The following is a 15,823-nucleotide window of genomic DNA, read 5'->3' on the forward strand; positions in this document are numbered from 1 at the left end:
GTAAGCAATATACGTCGAAGGCGTTGTCACGTGCGACATCACTCTCGTCTATATGTGCTTTTCTCACCATTTTGATCTCGCCCTCTCTCTGTTTCCACGTCGGCTATCCTCTCTCTTGTTTTCTTCATCACCCCGACAGCATGTAGATCCGAAATAAAAAGCGTTCTATATCATTGTATAATATATCAGCGTGAGAAATCACGAATATCATTGTGCATGTTAATTAATTATTCATCACATTACTTGTCTCAATAACGCGTTATTAGATATCTAGCAAAATGTATATTTTAACGTAATGATAAAATATATATTTCGCTAAATATGAAAGTAATTAATGTTCAATGTGAACATCATCTGACTGAATTATTCATTTTTTCCTTCATCTTTTTTTTCTCTCATAGCTCTGCAATGAAATGAATTCGTCGACTTCCACGACCGCGCTCCACTAAGTGCAAGAGGATGCCACTAATTAAATTCTTGGACACTGGCGCCTGGAGACATGAGCAAGTCGTGTATATACCACCATCGTCTCTCTCTCACAAAGCTCGTTAACTCCGCTGAGGTTTCATCGATACCGAGAGAAGAAGGAAGGAAGTACCTAACGATGTTGTCATATTCTAGAGCTAAGCTCTGCGACGGAACTATCTTGTATCACGCGAAGAAGCGTTGAAGAATACATTTTAGCAGAGTATTTTCCTTTTTATCGGCGAAATAATACACGGCAGGAGTGATGCAAAACACAAGATGGACGATGCGATATGTCGCATTTTGTCGCGTAATTACTCAAGTTGTTAATTAAGGGAATAATTAAGAATGTAAAAGTATTCACACAGTTGTACAAAAAGATGAACACGATGAACATATACATAAAAATGTGCCCTTATCTGCTAATAAAAATTATAATCACCATTAATTTTTATTTATATAATTATAAATAATAAGTCCAAATAAGTTTAATAGATGTAATATATGTATAAAAATATAAATATAAATATATAAGTAATTTAAAAAATTTATACATTATTTTATTATTTGCAAAATTTAGATTTATAGTTTGGGTTAATATTATATGTTTACAAAAAATTATAATGTAAAGTATATTTACTAACTTTTTTTTTAATAAAACCAATTTTTACTCCACAAAAAATATGTTAACATGTTCATATTTTAAACATTTATTAAATAGTGTTTGTCGTATTATTACGTTATATTTAATGCGCGGCGTTTGTTATCAACAACTGACACAACTAAATGCTCTTTTAGGATAGTAATAAATTTGAAGGGTTTATCAGGATAACGAGAGGCAATCGCACAAAAGAATCATACACATATATACAATTAATAGCGTTGCGTTATCTAACAGTCACGTTATCTAATAGCAGCCTTACCGGCTAATTAGATTACGACACAGCAATATTCGTTATGAATAATGCGCGTGATTCTGTTAAATAGACGTTCGTCATTATTCAGATGATATGACGATGCGAGAACACTACATAATAAACCGGTTACAAAATGAATTATGAAAACAAATTAGTGCAATAAATTATAGAAAGACATTAAAGTGTTCTCTATCATTTCATATATAACTCTTCAAATTCAAATTACAATTTTCTTAAGAAAAACATACATTACGCACACGCACACGCACGCACATATTGCAAAAAATTCTCTCTTTACTGCTTTTATTATATTATATTTTATAAAATATATTTAACATGAGTACGTTACATAATTATTTCTACTATGCTTTACTTCAAGAAATTTGAGAGTTCAAAGTATAAAAAAACAATGGAAAATAAATAGTAAAAGTATATTTAAAAACGGATGTTTACATTTATTTTCTTTTAAAAATTTTTCCCTATGTTAATAAATTCGCGATGATGAATTTCATGAATACTTATGTTATCACTCAACAGTCACTTATAATCGATTTTTTTATAGTCAATGTTCCTATCATTACATTTTTAATATTATTAGTATCATTAAAAAAAAAAATTTAATATATTCTCATTACACAAATTATTAAAATTATTTACGTAAGCTATATTTTAAAATTGATTTTTTATCGAGTTTGATTTATATCATGCAATAAATCAGTATTTCTTTCATTCATTATACAGATATATAAATCAAAACAATATGAGAAATTAATATTCTTACACACTTAGAAAATATAAAGATATTAAAAAACATTGTGTTAAGTATCAGACATAAATATATAAATCTACACACTTATACCAATAAAAATAATTATATAAGACATTCAAATAGTGTAACAAAATTATTTTCAGATCTGTATAAATTTTTAGATACTTCAATAAAATCTTCATTCTTTCTGTACCGCAAAAGAAATTATGAAAAATTCGCCAATAATTCGCTCAAATTGATTAATATTTCAAAATGTCGAATATATAGCATAAAACATGGCCGAGGTTTCTATCGAAGGGTCTAATCTATCGCTTCAGCAGAAACATTGGCCATGCTTCTGCTGATATATGCTCTTCTGCCTCTCGAGATCTCTCGCCCCCTTTGCTTTCGGCGCTCTCGCTTCATGAGCCCATCGACTCCGATTATCTTCGTCTTTTTCAACTGTGTCATTTGCTCTCTCTGACCTCAGAACTGCCCTCTTCTTCTCTACGTCCCTGATAAAAGGTCGTCCAAGATAAACGAATTGCTTCGTTGGAGTCCAGGATTGAGCTCATTGATCGAATTGATGGGAAGATTGACGCCCTTGATTCTAGAATTGCTAATCTTGGGCTGGCGGTCCGGCGCCTCGACGCTGCTAGGTCTATCATTGAGCGTCTTCTCGCCGGTGTTGAGTGTGCGTCGGGCGAATTGTATGCATTGTCTGCTGAACATGTTACCTTGAAGGAGCGTCTCCAACGTCTCGAGACCTCTATCTCCGTTGTTGGTTCCTACCTTTGATTCGAATTCTGTCGCTATGAGTTCTCTACTCTGTCTTGAGAAACTGGGGAGGCGTGATCACGAGCTGATCATTTTCGATCTACCTAATATCTCATCTGAAGATCGTATTAACACTATCTCTCTTGTTGCCGCTGGACGTATCTCTGGTGACTACCGAGATCGTCTGTATGTTCAGGATCCATGATCGAACCTCATCTTCAAGTCCGCTTATTGTCAGGCTTACCATCATTGCCAGGAGGAATGAGCTTCTTACTGGCACCCGACATCATCGAAGCTTCCTTCTGATATTTTTTCTTCGTGGCCGTCTTCCAGGTTCTCTCCTCAAGCGTATGATTGACCCTGAGCGTCGCACTTACAACTCGACGTTTGGCTCCTCAGCATGGCATAAGAAACATTTGGATGCGGCGTGAGGTGTGACGTATTTTCCATTGTACCGAGAGATTGCCTGGGTTGCGTTTCTCCTCCAGCTCCTTTTCGTCTACTGTCTCTGAGAACTTCATTCTTCTCCCATGTCTCTCTTTGTGTTCCTCCTCTCACTCCTTCCTCCTGCTTCATTATTCCTCTCTCCCCCTTTCACTGTCCATCCCTCTAAATCCATCATTTCCCTTTCTAACGCATTCCATATCGGTCATACATATTATTGCTTCTAGTATTAATTTCAACATTTGTATTTTATTCTCCATTTGTTATTTCGCATTTAATTTGTTTTCAATTACTATATGCAAACTTGTATTCAATTTTCATATTATTTGTTAGTTTTATGTTTTTGATTTTATGTTTTTAATTCTTTATATTATATTTTTTTATCATTTTTACGTACGATCTATTTTCATACCATTCTTTTTTCGCTTTTAGCGCTTCTGTAACTGTAGTTCATTACTCTCTCTCTCTTTCCGGTAGACGTTAGATCAACAGATTTTGCTGGTGGCTCATCATTTTGTGCATCCGTACTTATTTTTTCACTTGATTCTGTAGTCACTATTGTTCCAATTGTAATTAACGCACAAATAAAAAATATATATCATTATTGAATTACAGTTGCAACAATTCCATCAATATCTATCACAAATTTTCTCCTTTTTTCATCCTTTCCCACCGTTATTTTTTTGGCATTAACATACCATTTACAAGATTACGATTGCGAGCGCGAGCGCTGAAGTATAATACAAAAATCGCATGCAATGTATCGTCGCATGCAATTGCTGCTGCGCAGCAATTTTTGTTGTAAGCGGAAAGATAACATAAAGAAAATAGAATCGTACAAGGTTACGATTTGCTGTTACCCGCAACATTTCTCAAATTAGCGTAACAGGTATAACAGAGGAGGAAGGGATTCGAAAATTGTACGACCAAACTCACGCGCCACCCACTGCGGCTGCACCTGTTGCTCATGCACTTTCCGTACTTTGAATAACAATATATAGAATAATTGATATGTCGTGTTTTATGCGGACAAGTACGAGTTAGAATTTAAGATAAATATTAGTTCGATTGATAGCCGCAGGTCACGACACAAGTCGCTAATGATTAGAGTTGACTGTTCGTAAAGAATAATTACGTATGATACCTCGCTTCGAAAAGTAACGAGAATAACTGCGTATATAGAAGAGTAACAAAAGATTCGCATCGATTGTTTTCGTCACAAAATATTATAATTTGATGTGAGACAAATCGTGGAACCAATTGCGCGTCACGCTAATAATGCAATAATTGGTGGGTAATGTAGGGAATAATCGCGTTTCTCTCGAGAAATGATTCGAGACACAAAGTGCAATCCATGTTGTCATCCGCCTCGACGAAACTTCATCGTAAGAATGATAGCTCGACGACAGAATGTAAACAACAGCGTGTTGCACAGCGTCGCAAAAGCAAGCGTTAAGTGCTCGGGCGTCATAAAAACTCATTTGCTACAATCACACTGCTACAAAAAACAAAGTCCAAAAAATTAAAAAAATTAATTTAAAAGTTTTGAATCATTTAATTTTATAATTTTACTTTTAAAATGCAATTTTAATGTAATAACTGATTGTAGAGAAATAAAAATGTGTACTTTTTGAATGTTTTTTTTTATGTTTTTCTTTACGTTTCTTTTTTTTTTTTTTTGCAAACAACAAATCACAATTTTTTTTAGTTATATCATTGTTGTAGCAAATAAGCAATATGTCAAATCACTGCTACAAAACATTCGTGAAATACACCAAATATTTCAATACATATTTTTTTGACCAATTTCAATGTATACATGATCGAATTTATATATTAACAAAAATTAATAAAATAAATTGTGAAATTGTATTATAATAAAATTTTTTTTTAGAATCAATATTTATTTTTTTTAATCAAAAGTTCTCTCTCTCTTTCTCTTTCTCTTTTTATATTTTTTTATAGCTTTATAACATACTATAATTGTAATGATAAAAAGCAATAAAACGTCTAATCACAAGATAAATGCCTAAGATAAATTTAAATCTTCTTTAAACTTTGAAATTGCACATAGATTAATCTAAAATAACTTGTCGCTTTATCAGTATTCAATGTCAACTATATAAGCTGGGTGGGATAGGCAGTGAAATTGGATATCCAAGTCAAATTTTCACCCTACTCGATTTATCCGAACAATATATATTTGCATAAAAATATAATAACCGATATAATTTAATCGATTATTAACGAATACATAGCGAGCTTCGGTAAAATATTTTGGCGTCCTATTCGTTCTCGTGTCATTGTTACGTCCCCTAATTCGACGTGTCTACATTGGAGTGATTCGGCGAGGCGACTATCGCCTCGAACCTTGACCCATAATGTCGACTGCGTCATGGACGACGACAGCGCGAGAGAGATTTACTCTTCTCTCATCAACGACCAAGCACGACACGAGTAAAATATCTTCAAACCCACAATTTACCGATTTTCAATTTAAAAGTAAAGATTTCAAATGTAAACTTGCTTTGACAGACATATCCTTAGATATTTTACAGAAACTTCTATTAAATTTAACTTCTATATAACGATAATCCACTGAATAAATGAGAATATAATTTTGTATAATTGTAGTAATGAGAAATACTAGATTAAAGTTATTGGCAAATAATAACTTTTTTATTAAACATTTTATTTGAAATAGAAAGGTACTGCTTTACATAAAATACGTATTATTATGTTAGACTCTTTATTTTTTATTTTAGAGCTTAAAAAACTTGCATAATTTGTATAACAATTTTTCGCTCAGGCGAGAGAATTCGGTAATAAAAACTCTTCCGAAGGAATATTTTTAAAAATTGCAACCACACACTTCTTGTTGTTGGAAGTTTAAAAGAATATCTGCATGTTTCAACGGTACTTTTGAAGCGAAACATGAATGGATACCGTAAAATATCAAGAATATTAAATACTTCTTATTTTGTATATTTTTAGTATGACGTCTTATATTTTCTTATTTAATTAATATCTTGTAAAATTTTTTCTATACCATTAAAAAAATTCTAAGATCCGTTCGACCATTCTCATCCGTGCTTTATCGCGCCGATTATCAAATATTCATAGAATCATCAATCATCAGTCGCAAGTTTTCGCTGTCGTGAAATACAACGAGTACTCTCGTAAATAGCACGCGATTCTAGCGCGTTATTTTATCGATTTGCCTTTTATTTCGGCGATCGCGGAAAATATAACGTACAAAGTGCGCCAGCTTTGGACGTATGCCACAAGACTCATAAAAATATCGTCCTCGCGTCACGGGTTCGCAACTCGCCAGCTTGTTCATCGTATCATTCTCCTCGTTGTCCTCTCGCAATTTCGGCCGGGGGGGGAAAAGCGACGAACGAGAACAATAAAAAGAGCACGACACTTCTGCGAAGCCATCCCGCTTTTCACGGCGAGAGATGGCCAGCCACGGATAATTAAGCGAGGCGATTAGATCAAGGTCTGCTAATGACACTCCCCCTTAATATCAAGAAACTCGTCACGTTGTACAGCAAAAAAATTTTAAGAATCAATTACTACTGTATTAAAACTAAATGTGGAAAAAAGTAGAATAAAAAAGAATTAGAATTTAGAATGTGAAGTAAAAAAAAAATATAAAATGTAGAACGTAAACTGCGTACGCAGAATATATGATACAAAATGTTCAATGTAAAGTACATTAACCTTTAGGTGAATAGGTAACGTAGCTATAAGTATACCCCAAGCATAGTTTTCTTTAAAACTTGTTCTAGAAAAAATTATTTATTTATCTACCAGATTTCACAATCAAAAACCCAATTCTAATGTCCAACACTATCAATGGAGGGATAATTGTAATATAATAAAAAATGTAACTATAAAATTAAAATTTTTTTCGATATTCTGAGCATCTCCTCCCCCCTCCATCTATTTACAACTTACGTTCTTCAACCATCTATATATTTAAAGGTTAAATACAAGACATAGAATGTTTGATTTCTATTTACTTTTTTGTTTTAGAGTATATTCTTTTAGGAAACGATGGATTTTTCTTTAATCGTCTCTCTCTTCCTCCTGTTCAAAAGTGTATTCTTTCTCTAAACGTTCTCTCGCGGCGACACGTCGGGACGCGAGCGGGGAACCAGTGCTGTAATAACGAGGCTCGTGAGCTTGTGTAACGTCGTCATTTCCATGGCCATACGTCGTCGTCACGTAACTTTCTAAACAAAACTACTCTACCCACCTATCGGTGCTACCGCCGTCGTCTCTCCTACGACACTACATGCATTCGTCGTCCCTCCTGCACGATTCGGAATTTACAAACGCCCGGCTGCGCCGTTATCATACGGGACCGGTCGATATTCTCCGTCTATTCGAGATTCGACACTTGCCGGAAAGTGCCTCGATGATTTTCAATGGCATCAAAGTCGTCCGCGCGGCAAACCGAGTTTCCGTCTTCTCTGCTCACGCTTGGTATTCTCGCGAGTAAAAATAATCCAGTGTAAAAAGCGAAGGAAAAAGTCGACGTACGCGAATCTATGCAAATTTCCATGCTTAGTCTTTCTCCACGCGAGTAATACGAGTAGTCTCCGAATGATTCTTTGTGATGGAATTTAAATTTTTCTAGTTGGAGAAGATATATTATTTTAGATATTATTATTATTATTATTATGAAATTTGTACTACTTGTACGATTTAGGAGAATTCTTAACTGATATAATAATATAATTTCAAAAAAAAAAAATGATATTCAATGGCTCGTATTATGTCAATTATTATTGCTTGAGAAAGAAATAATCGGCAAAATGCGATGATTTGCGGGAAGAAATGATTACACAAACAACATACAAAAAACATGTAAAAAATCAAATGTTAATTTTGATTTAAAGACGTATAGTGGACTTGTAAGATATGAAAAAAATGTTAAAATTAACATTTTATTTTTTATAGTGCAAATACTGACAAACGTTCAACCGAGCAGAATTATGCGACAACGCCAGCGTTTGCGGAAGAAAGACATTTTCGGCCAAACAGATGAGTCTGTTTAATTGTTTCGCTTAATTTCATCGTCGCGTCCCACGATCGGTCAACATAGTTTGGTTGTTAGAAAATAATGAAGGACACCGAAAAGGGTAATGCACGACGGCAACGAACGAACGAACGAACGAACGATATAAATCCGATAGCAACGGTGTCGCTGGAAACATGCCAACACGGACGTCCAAGTCTCTCCGGACTTCAAATTCGTGCCTGGCACGCGCGAACGATCTCGGTTTGCCATGAATAAACAAATAAATAATTAAGTACTAAACGTACATAGAGAAGGCGATAATGAGGAACGATAAACTGTCAATCAAAAGTTAACGTTTTCTAGACAAAATCAAAATAAATCCATTACTTATTTAACCATTACTTCGCTCATTTTAATTACAAACTCCTTACCCGTAAAATGAATTTTACAAATTTACGAATACGTCGAGTTCTCGTAGAAGATTGTAACATTTGCATACCGGTTGACAGTAACATCTAATTTAATTAGACACGCGGTGATAATATAGATTACGTTATATTTAATAATTTATCAATAACCGAATCCAAATCAAGCAAACAAACGCGAATAAACACGATTAAATAATCTGCTTGAAGCAGCATCCCCATTTCATTCATGAAGCGTGTTGTTCATTCACATTACTTCATACGCTCATTTATTTGATCTGGATCCCGATTTAATAAAGTCGATAGAAGTTATTATATTGTAATATATGTATAGTAGTATTAAAATATACGTAGAATTAAAGCTAAATATTAATATTTAATAGTGTATACTTTATGTCCGCCTTTAAGACGTTACGCTAATCCTGCGACAGAACTTCGTTTGGAGATCGCGTGCGTATCGAGCGAGACGCATTCCATAAATAAAGCAGAGGATACCTCACAATCGATCTAGACAACGCTCGGGCTCTTTCCTTTGCGATAAGGGCGAACAGTGCCGTGTTCGATAAATGAGAATACGGGACGCCAAACGCGCGACCCACTTAATCGGTCGTCGGATCGGGACTGATCTAATTAAGATTAAGATAGCGCTTTTCGCTTTCGGATTACTTTTGTCCAGTGCGAGACTATTTTGAGGTGGCCTACTCTATCCAACTGGAACAACGACTTGCACGTAATAGAATATTGATGACCCCGCATTACGGTGTTCGATATAACGGAGCGTCAAACGGAAAGCGAAAAAAAATTTTTCGCTGACACAAACAATGTCCAAATTTTCGACGGCTTCGATTACATATTCCGTTGAAGGTTGCCAATGTTCGATAAGAATCTAGCTGCGTCTTGAAGGAGCGTGTAAAATTATTCCACAACCCCCTTCTCAGAAATACATCCCATTTTCCATATAATATTGCACGAAGCTATATATAAATCAATAAAATTTGAGAATTTATAAAATATTTAAAAAATAAGCTTTTTTAAAAATTAACACACAAAAAACAGGTGTGTAGTTTAATTATACGTAACTAAAATTAATCAATTTTCGCTCACTTTATTATTTCCTTTATATTCAACCATCTTATTTTCTTTAGATCATAAAAAACAACTTTTCAGAAATGAATTGTTTTACGATAATATATTGTTACGATCACTATGCGGCTTATTAGTAGAACATTATAGAATACGGCGCGGCGGTGACTGCAAAATTTATTATTAGTGAACCGCGCGATGTGTTAAGAGCCCATCTTGCGCTTGCAATAATAATTTTACAGCTCTCCCTTCTCGCGCAATACTCGTTGCAGCGATATAACAGCGTGGCAAAGTGTTTGCCTGAGAAATGCGGCGTGCCGCGCGTAGAGTCCTGAATTTTTCAAATCAATCTTCCTCGCCTCGATGGCGCCGCGAGGCGTCCCGCGGTGAGCGGGAACAAGCTCAAAACGGGACAAGTCTCAAAGAATGACTTGTTCCCTAAGCAAAAATAGCCGACGCGATGCAAAAGTAAACAAACCGCCCTCCATGCACGTACAATTTCGGCACAGTACCGCTCTCAAACGTTTATCTCACTCGGATTGATAAATTCAACCCTAACATATCCTCAAAATATAACAAGTGAGAGAGAGAGAGAGAGGACGAGTGTGCAAATCTAGAAATGTAATAATTTAAATAACAAAATGTAATTATATACTACACGACATAAAAATAAGAAAATAATTCAGATAATAATTATTGCTTATGAAATAATATTTATAAATGTAATGTTTTAATAACAAATGTATCTTATCCAATTAATTAAATTTCTCCATTAAATTTCTTTTATTTTACAGAGTATTTAAGAGAAGATTATATGTATACGTACTATCCTTGTACAACCTTCGTGTACGATTATTTATTAATCATATATCAAACTTAAAGTTCGAAGCCTTCTTTTTATTCCACATAGCTATTCCGATTTAAGATGAAAGATCGCATAGCCGGTCCACGTTCTGTACCGACTGGTTCCGTGAGAAGCTCCTACTCCCCATCGTCCATCCTTTCTCTTCGCACTCGTTTCCCTTCTCCGCCTCCTTCCTGCCCGCCACTTCCGACGACGTGCGGATTCTATTCCACGGGCTTCGCTCGCGCAATGAACAAACGTCTCGTCGAGGTGAACGTTAAAGCCCATAGCGGACAGGTGGTTTCTTTGACGACGTTGTCGTCGCAGCGGCGGCAAGAGTTTAAGGAAATGTGAACGGCGTTTACGACGGTTCGGTGACCTTCGGCCAGCCGGACAATCGCTCGCATGAATCGCCGTTCATATGCTCTCCTATAACGTTCTTTCCCCGCCGCACGCTTTGTCTCCCGCTGCGTGAAGGCGCACGAAGTTCGCGCGATGTACAATAGCGACGATACGGCTCGGGATTTTGTATCCACTCGATTGAAACACGGTAGCCACCCGGTAGTAGAATTGATAAGCGGCGAAACGAACAAGCGACATGTCGCCGTTTTTCGCAGACACGAATCCGAATATCTTCGAGCGAAGCAGCGAGTAAAAACCGAGTATGAACGCGATCGAATCTGCCGACAATGTCGTAATATCTAGAAAATACGTCACATGTACTGAGAAAAATTTCTAGTTGAAAATTAACGAAACGGAAGATTTTCATCATATCATTTCAGAATTCTGATAGCTCGACTCAAAGAATTTTGACGGGTCCAATCAGAAAATTCTAGAGATAAATTATTTATTTCTGTTCTTATTTCTTATTAACACTCTGTGCTTCAAAGACGGGAATTAGGAGATAGCGTCCATCAAGGAAACACACCTGTATTTATTCTATCAACATTGACGTCCTTGCTCTCATTTTTCTATCTTAATCACGGACGATGATAAAATATCTGACGCTTCGGATATGTTCTACACATCTCAAGAGCCTCAAGATTTAAAAAAAAAAAAAAAGTTAAACGCTTAATCTAGCAAGAAACTACGAGCTTTCGATATTATAAAAATTACAAGATATAGATACAGAAAGAGAGATTATAATTTAATGATGTTATTAAAACGACCTATGTCAATGTTTACGCGACTAGGTGATAAAGTTTCACGTTGCGATATGAACTTGAACGTGGCACGTTCCAAACATCAAAATGATTTCTAATTTATCATAATATTCTATTGCCATAAAAAGAGAAAGAGATGGTACATAAATGTAATTATCTTCTTAAGATAATACAGTCAATATTGTTAATAAAATATTGTAAATAAAAAGAAATCATTATTTTAGTAAAGTACTTCAATAAATTCTTATTGTCTTGTAAATTCTATTTGTCTTACTTTTATTATATTTGCCGGCGGCTTGTTTATACAGCCGACGATCTTAAATCGACTAATAACAATGGCAATAATAATAATAGTTGAAATAATGATAATTATACTGCCAAAGCATCTTGATAAATGGAACTTTCATGAAAATGTTCAACGATCTACGCAGCAAACTCTGTTACAATTAACTTGTGATTAAGGAAAATAAATTGTACATCAGTGTCACGCATCGCAAACAGCAGTGCACCGCCGATTAAAGATATCTTCGTATTATGTGTATAATAAGCGCGGTTGAAAGCAGAGACAACTAAAAATAACATATTTACGACAACCATTGATATCGTTCGAGCTCGCTGGTCTCTTTGATTTCTCAGACTATCCTCATTATTTTATTCCGAGTTATGCTTATACAATATTATAGGCTACACGATATTTTCATTAATGCTATATCCTACTTTTAAAACTATTAAAAAAATCTACGTTCTCGCAATTCATTTGTTTACAGAAATGTAAAATTTTAATTCATTTATAAAGTTCAAATCAAGTTTAAAAGTTAAACTGTCGTTAATTATAAATATAATAATTGAATGAATGTGTTCCATGTTTATATCGATTGACATACAATTAATTATATTTATTAAGTAAACTGCTCTGACGTTATAAGTATGATATTAAAAATAAATTACAGGTAAAAGGATTTATCAATAATTCGTTTTAAATATTGTTTAATTAGTTTATACATATATTAATATCCACTTAAATATATTGGATAATTCTTTGATTGATTCTTTAACATATATAATATTGTAATATAATATAATATTAAGGTTCTTAATTCTTAAGAATTATCATGTTAACATTATACTTGAATACATAACGGAAAAAAACAAATTATCATATATTTCAATAGCAATTTAATAATGTATCACGATGCATCGCTGATGGAAAATTGCTACGTAATCTCCCTCGAATTACCACGACATCAGCGGATAAATTTTTGCGCAATATACCCCACGATAATAAACTATCAATAAACCATCAATAAACTCTCTTCTCTTTTTATGAGACTCATTTGTCCAAAGCTAATACGTAGGTAGCATCTGTCGCAATAAACATTTTATCGATTTCGCATTGCATAATGAAACACATTTGTAAAATTTGTGTAATCCTTTCATAATTCCTCTATGTCGAAGTATTTCTTTCGAATAAATATCTCACGACGTGAAATTTTTTTTTGTCGTGAAAAATATTAATATTAAATACAAAATCTCAAGTACAAAATTGCACTTTTTATTTAAAAGTGTTTATGACAGCAAACATTTGGAGATGTTTGTTTAAAAATATTTATGATAATCGATCGCTCACTTGAAAAATCGTTAGTATCATTTTACTCAATTCGACGTAACGTTTTTCCTTAACCGCAATTTTTGCAATTCATATCAGATGCGACTTTGTTCCGTTGAATGTACGATATTTATTTTAGAGCGAGGTCTTCGACCAATTTCGATTGTTTATCAAGTCCTAGAAAGATCTCGACAAGATTAACATGAGACAAGATTAATCTTATCGTTTCTATCAGAACATAGCTAATTAATAAAAAAAAAAACAATATTTTGAGAAGACACAGTTCGAGGGAATGAAGAGTGGACACACGACTTTCTCTCGAAAACTTCGCCCGACGCTGTCCTACTTGCACTTCGCTCACTATTTCGTTACCAAGATATATTAGTGGGTGTTAAATGCTAGAAATAAACTCTCTAACTATTCGGATACACTCCGGTTTGCGTGTCATCTCCAAAATTAATATGCAACCAAAGCTACGAACTTTTAACTCTCCTAAGAAAAGGTGACATTCTTTTCTTTTATGATAATCAGTAATTTTACAAATTACAAATTTGTGCAAACCATATTTTATCGGCAATGTTAATCGTGAAACAAGTTTATTAATATAGTACAAATCTGCACGCGAGAACACTCTATTGTAAACTCAAAAATTTACCTTGTAATTATTTTATAATACAAATGTGTCCCATTTTTTTTAATAATAACCCTTTTTATTTTCATTTGAAACAAAGCAAACGTGTAATTGAATTTTAAATGAGAGTGCAATAAAGAATTAAAAATATTCCGCGAAATTACGCACAATTCCCGCACTCATCCCGAGAATTTAATGCATCGAAATGAGAGACGCGCGGTTTTATCAGAAGATGATAAATTAAAGCAGATAAGTTCGCTCGCGCGCGCAAAGTCCTTCATTATGTGTGTACGATATATGTATGCCAAGTTGTACAAAGAGAGTTATAATATTCCGAGAGATGATTGAAGAATAGGTTACGCCAAGGCTCCATAAGCCGGCATGTGTCTCGGCGCAACTTGATGAAGTATAATTGGCGGCGTGATTGGTTTTCTAACCTTTCACTAATGTGAATGATTAGAGGATAGATAAGTGAAACGCGTCAGGCATTCGCAAGAGCGAGCGCGCGCGAGTCTTTGGCAAGAGGGAATGATTAAAACTTCACTTCGCGCGCGAATGCGGCGAACGAGAGAGAGAGAGAGAGAAAGAGAGAGAGAGAGAAAGAGAGAGAGAGAGAGAGAGAGAGAGAGAGAGAGAGAGAGAGAGCACGCCTGTATTTCTCAGACGAAGTTAATACGTAAGGATCGATAGATAAGGCATTAACTTTCGCTTGAAAGACATACGAAGTGTTATCGTTTGATGAAGACGGTTTGTCGTCGATCAAAATTAGAGGACGGAACATCTTATTGGCTGCTTTATCCAAGTGTCAATCTCTTTTCCTAAACCAGAATAAAAGACAATGTAAAATTTACGGAAATTTAAAAGTGAACTGTCGTTAGTTCCACGAAGATATTAAAAGAAGACAGATTGATTCAGAAAAATATACCAAAGTAAACGGCAAAGATTATTTTTAAATAAAATATGTATGAAAATAAAATTTTGGTTAGAGAGAAGGACAAAGCTTGATTAACCAAATTCGGAAATTTGTATTAAAGATAAATTGTTTTCATTAATTTGTAAAAATATTAACCGAATGGAATGCGAGACGTATCTTACTAATTAATAAAAATATATCAACAAAAAGGCAATATGCGAAAAAAATTAAAAAAACATCAATTAAATTGCGACTATACGTTCAATACAGTATACAATACTATAATTAAAATATGAAAGTATCTAATGTTATCGAAACTTATTTATGAACGTATCAATCAAGATATAAAAAAATTCTAATTAATTTCTAAGATTAGAGCTACAAAGTATCGTAGTTCAACCTACAAAAATGTCGAGTTGAATGAAAGACTTTTAGCTCATAATAAAGTACTCATGGATAGTTTATGAAAGCATCAGAGCGATAATAATATCGCCTCGAACGCACAATGCAAAAAACCGTTTTACAATTGTTACATAATTGTCGAGTATAGGTCCGCTGGCTCGACGCAATTATTAAGCGACGATAATGAGCGTATCCGATAATAACCCGCGTGTAGATAACTGAAATATTAGAAAACCGGTTATGTCGAATGTGAGCGCGAAGAGATACGTGTGGCGGCATTAAAATATAAATTAACTTCAAGGGACGCGTGCGTTCCGTTTCCGGCGACTCTCTTTCCTTCTCCCCCCCCCTCTCTCTCTCTCTCTTTCAGAAT

At 34.5% G+C, this 15,823-nt stretch overlaps 1 protein-coding gene and 1 long non-coding RNA gene across 9 annotated transcripts in view; one reads left to right on the top strand and one right to left on the bottom strand.

The window, feature by feature from the left end:
• The window catches only part of LOC147909236 (uncharacterized), a 30,941-nt gene extending 29,248 nt beyond the window's left edge, over nt 1-1,693 (top strand). The window contains exon 2 of the long non-coding RNA XR_015545774.1: nt 402-1,693. This is a non-coding gene — a long non-coding RNA (uncharacterized LOC147909236). The remainder of the gene's footprint in view (nt 1-401) is intronic.
• Nucleotides 1-15,823, bottom strand: part of LOC105154207 (uncharacterized) — a 151,234-nt gene that overhangs the window by 94,947 nt on the left and 40,464 nt on the right. The gene's annotated exons all lie outside the window — the stretch shown is intronic.

The sequence above is a fragment of the Acromyrmex echinatior genome, chromosome 7 (genome assembly GCF_024713525.1).
Source record: "Acromyrmex echinatior isolate Ae372 chromosome 7, ASM2471352v2, whole genome shotgun sequence".
Taxonomy (NCBI): domain Eukaryota; kingdom Metazoa; phylum Arthropoda; class Insecta; order Hymenoptera; family Formicidae; genus Acromyrmex; species Acromyrmex echinatior.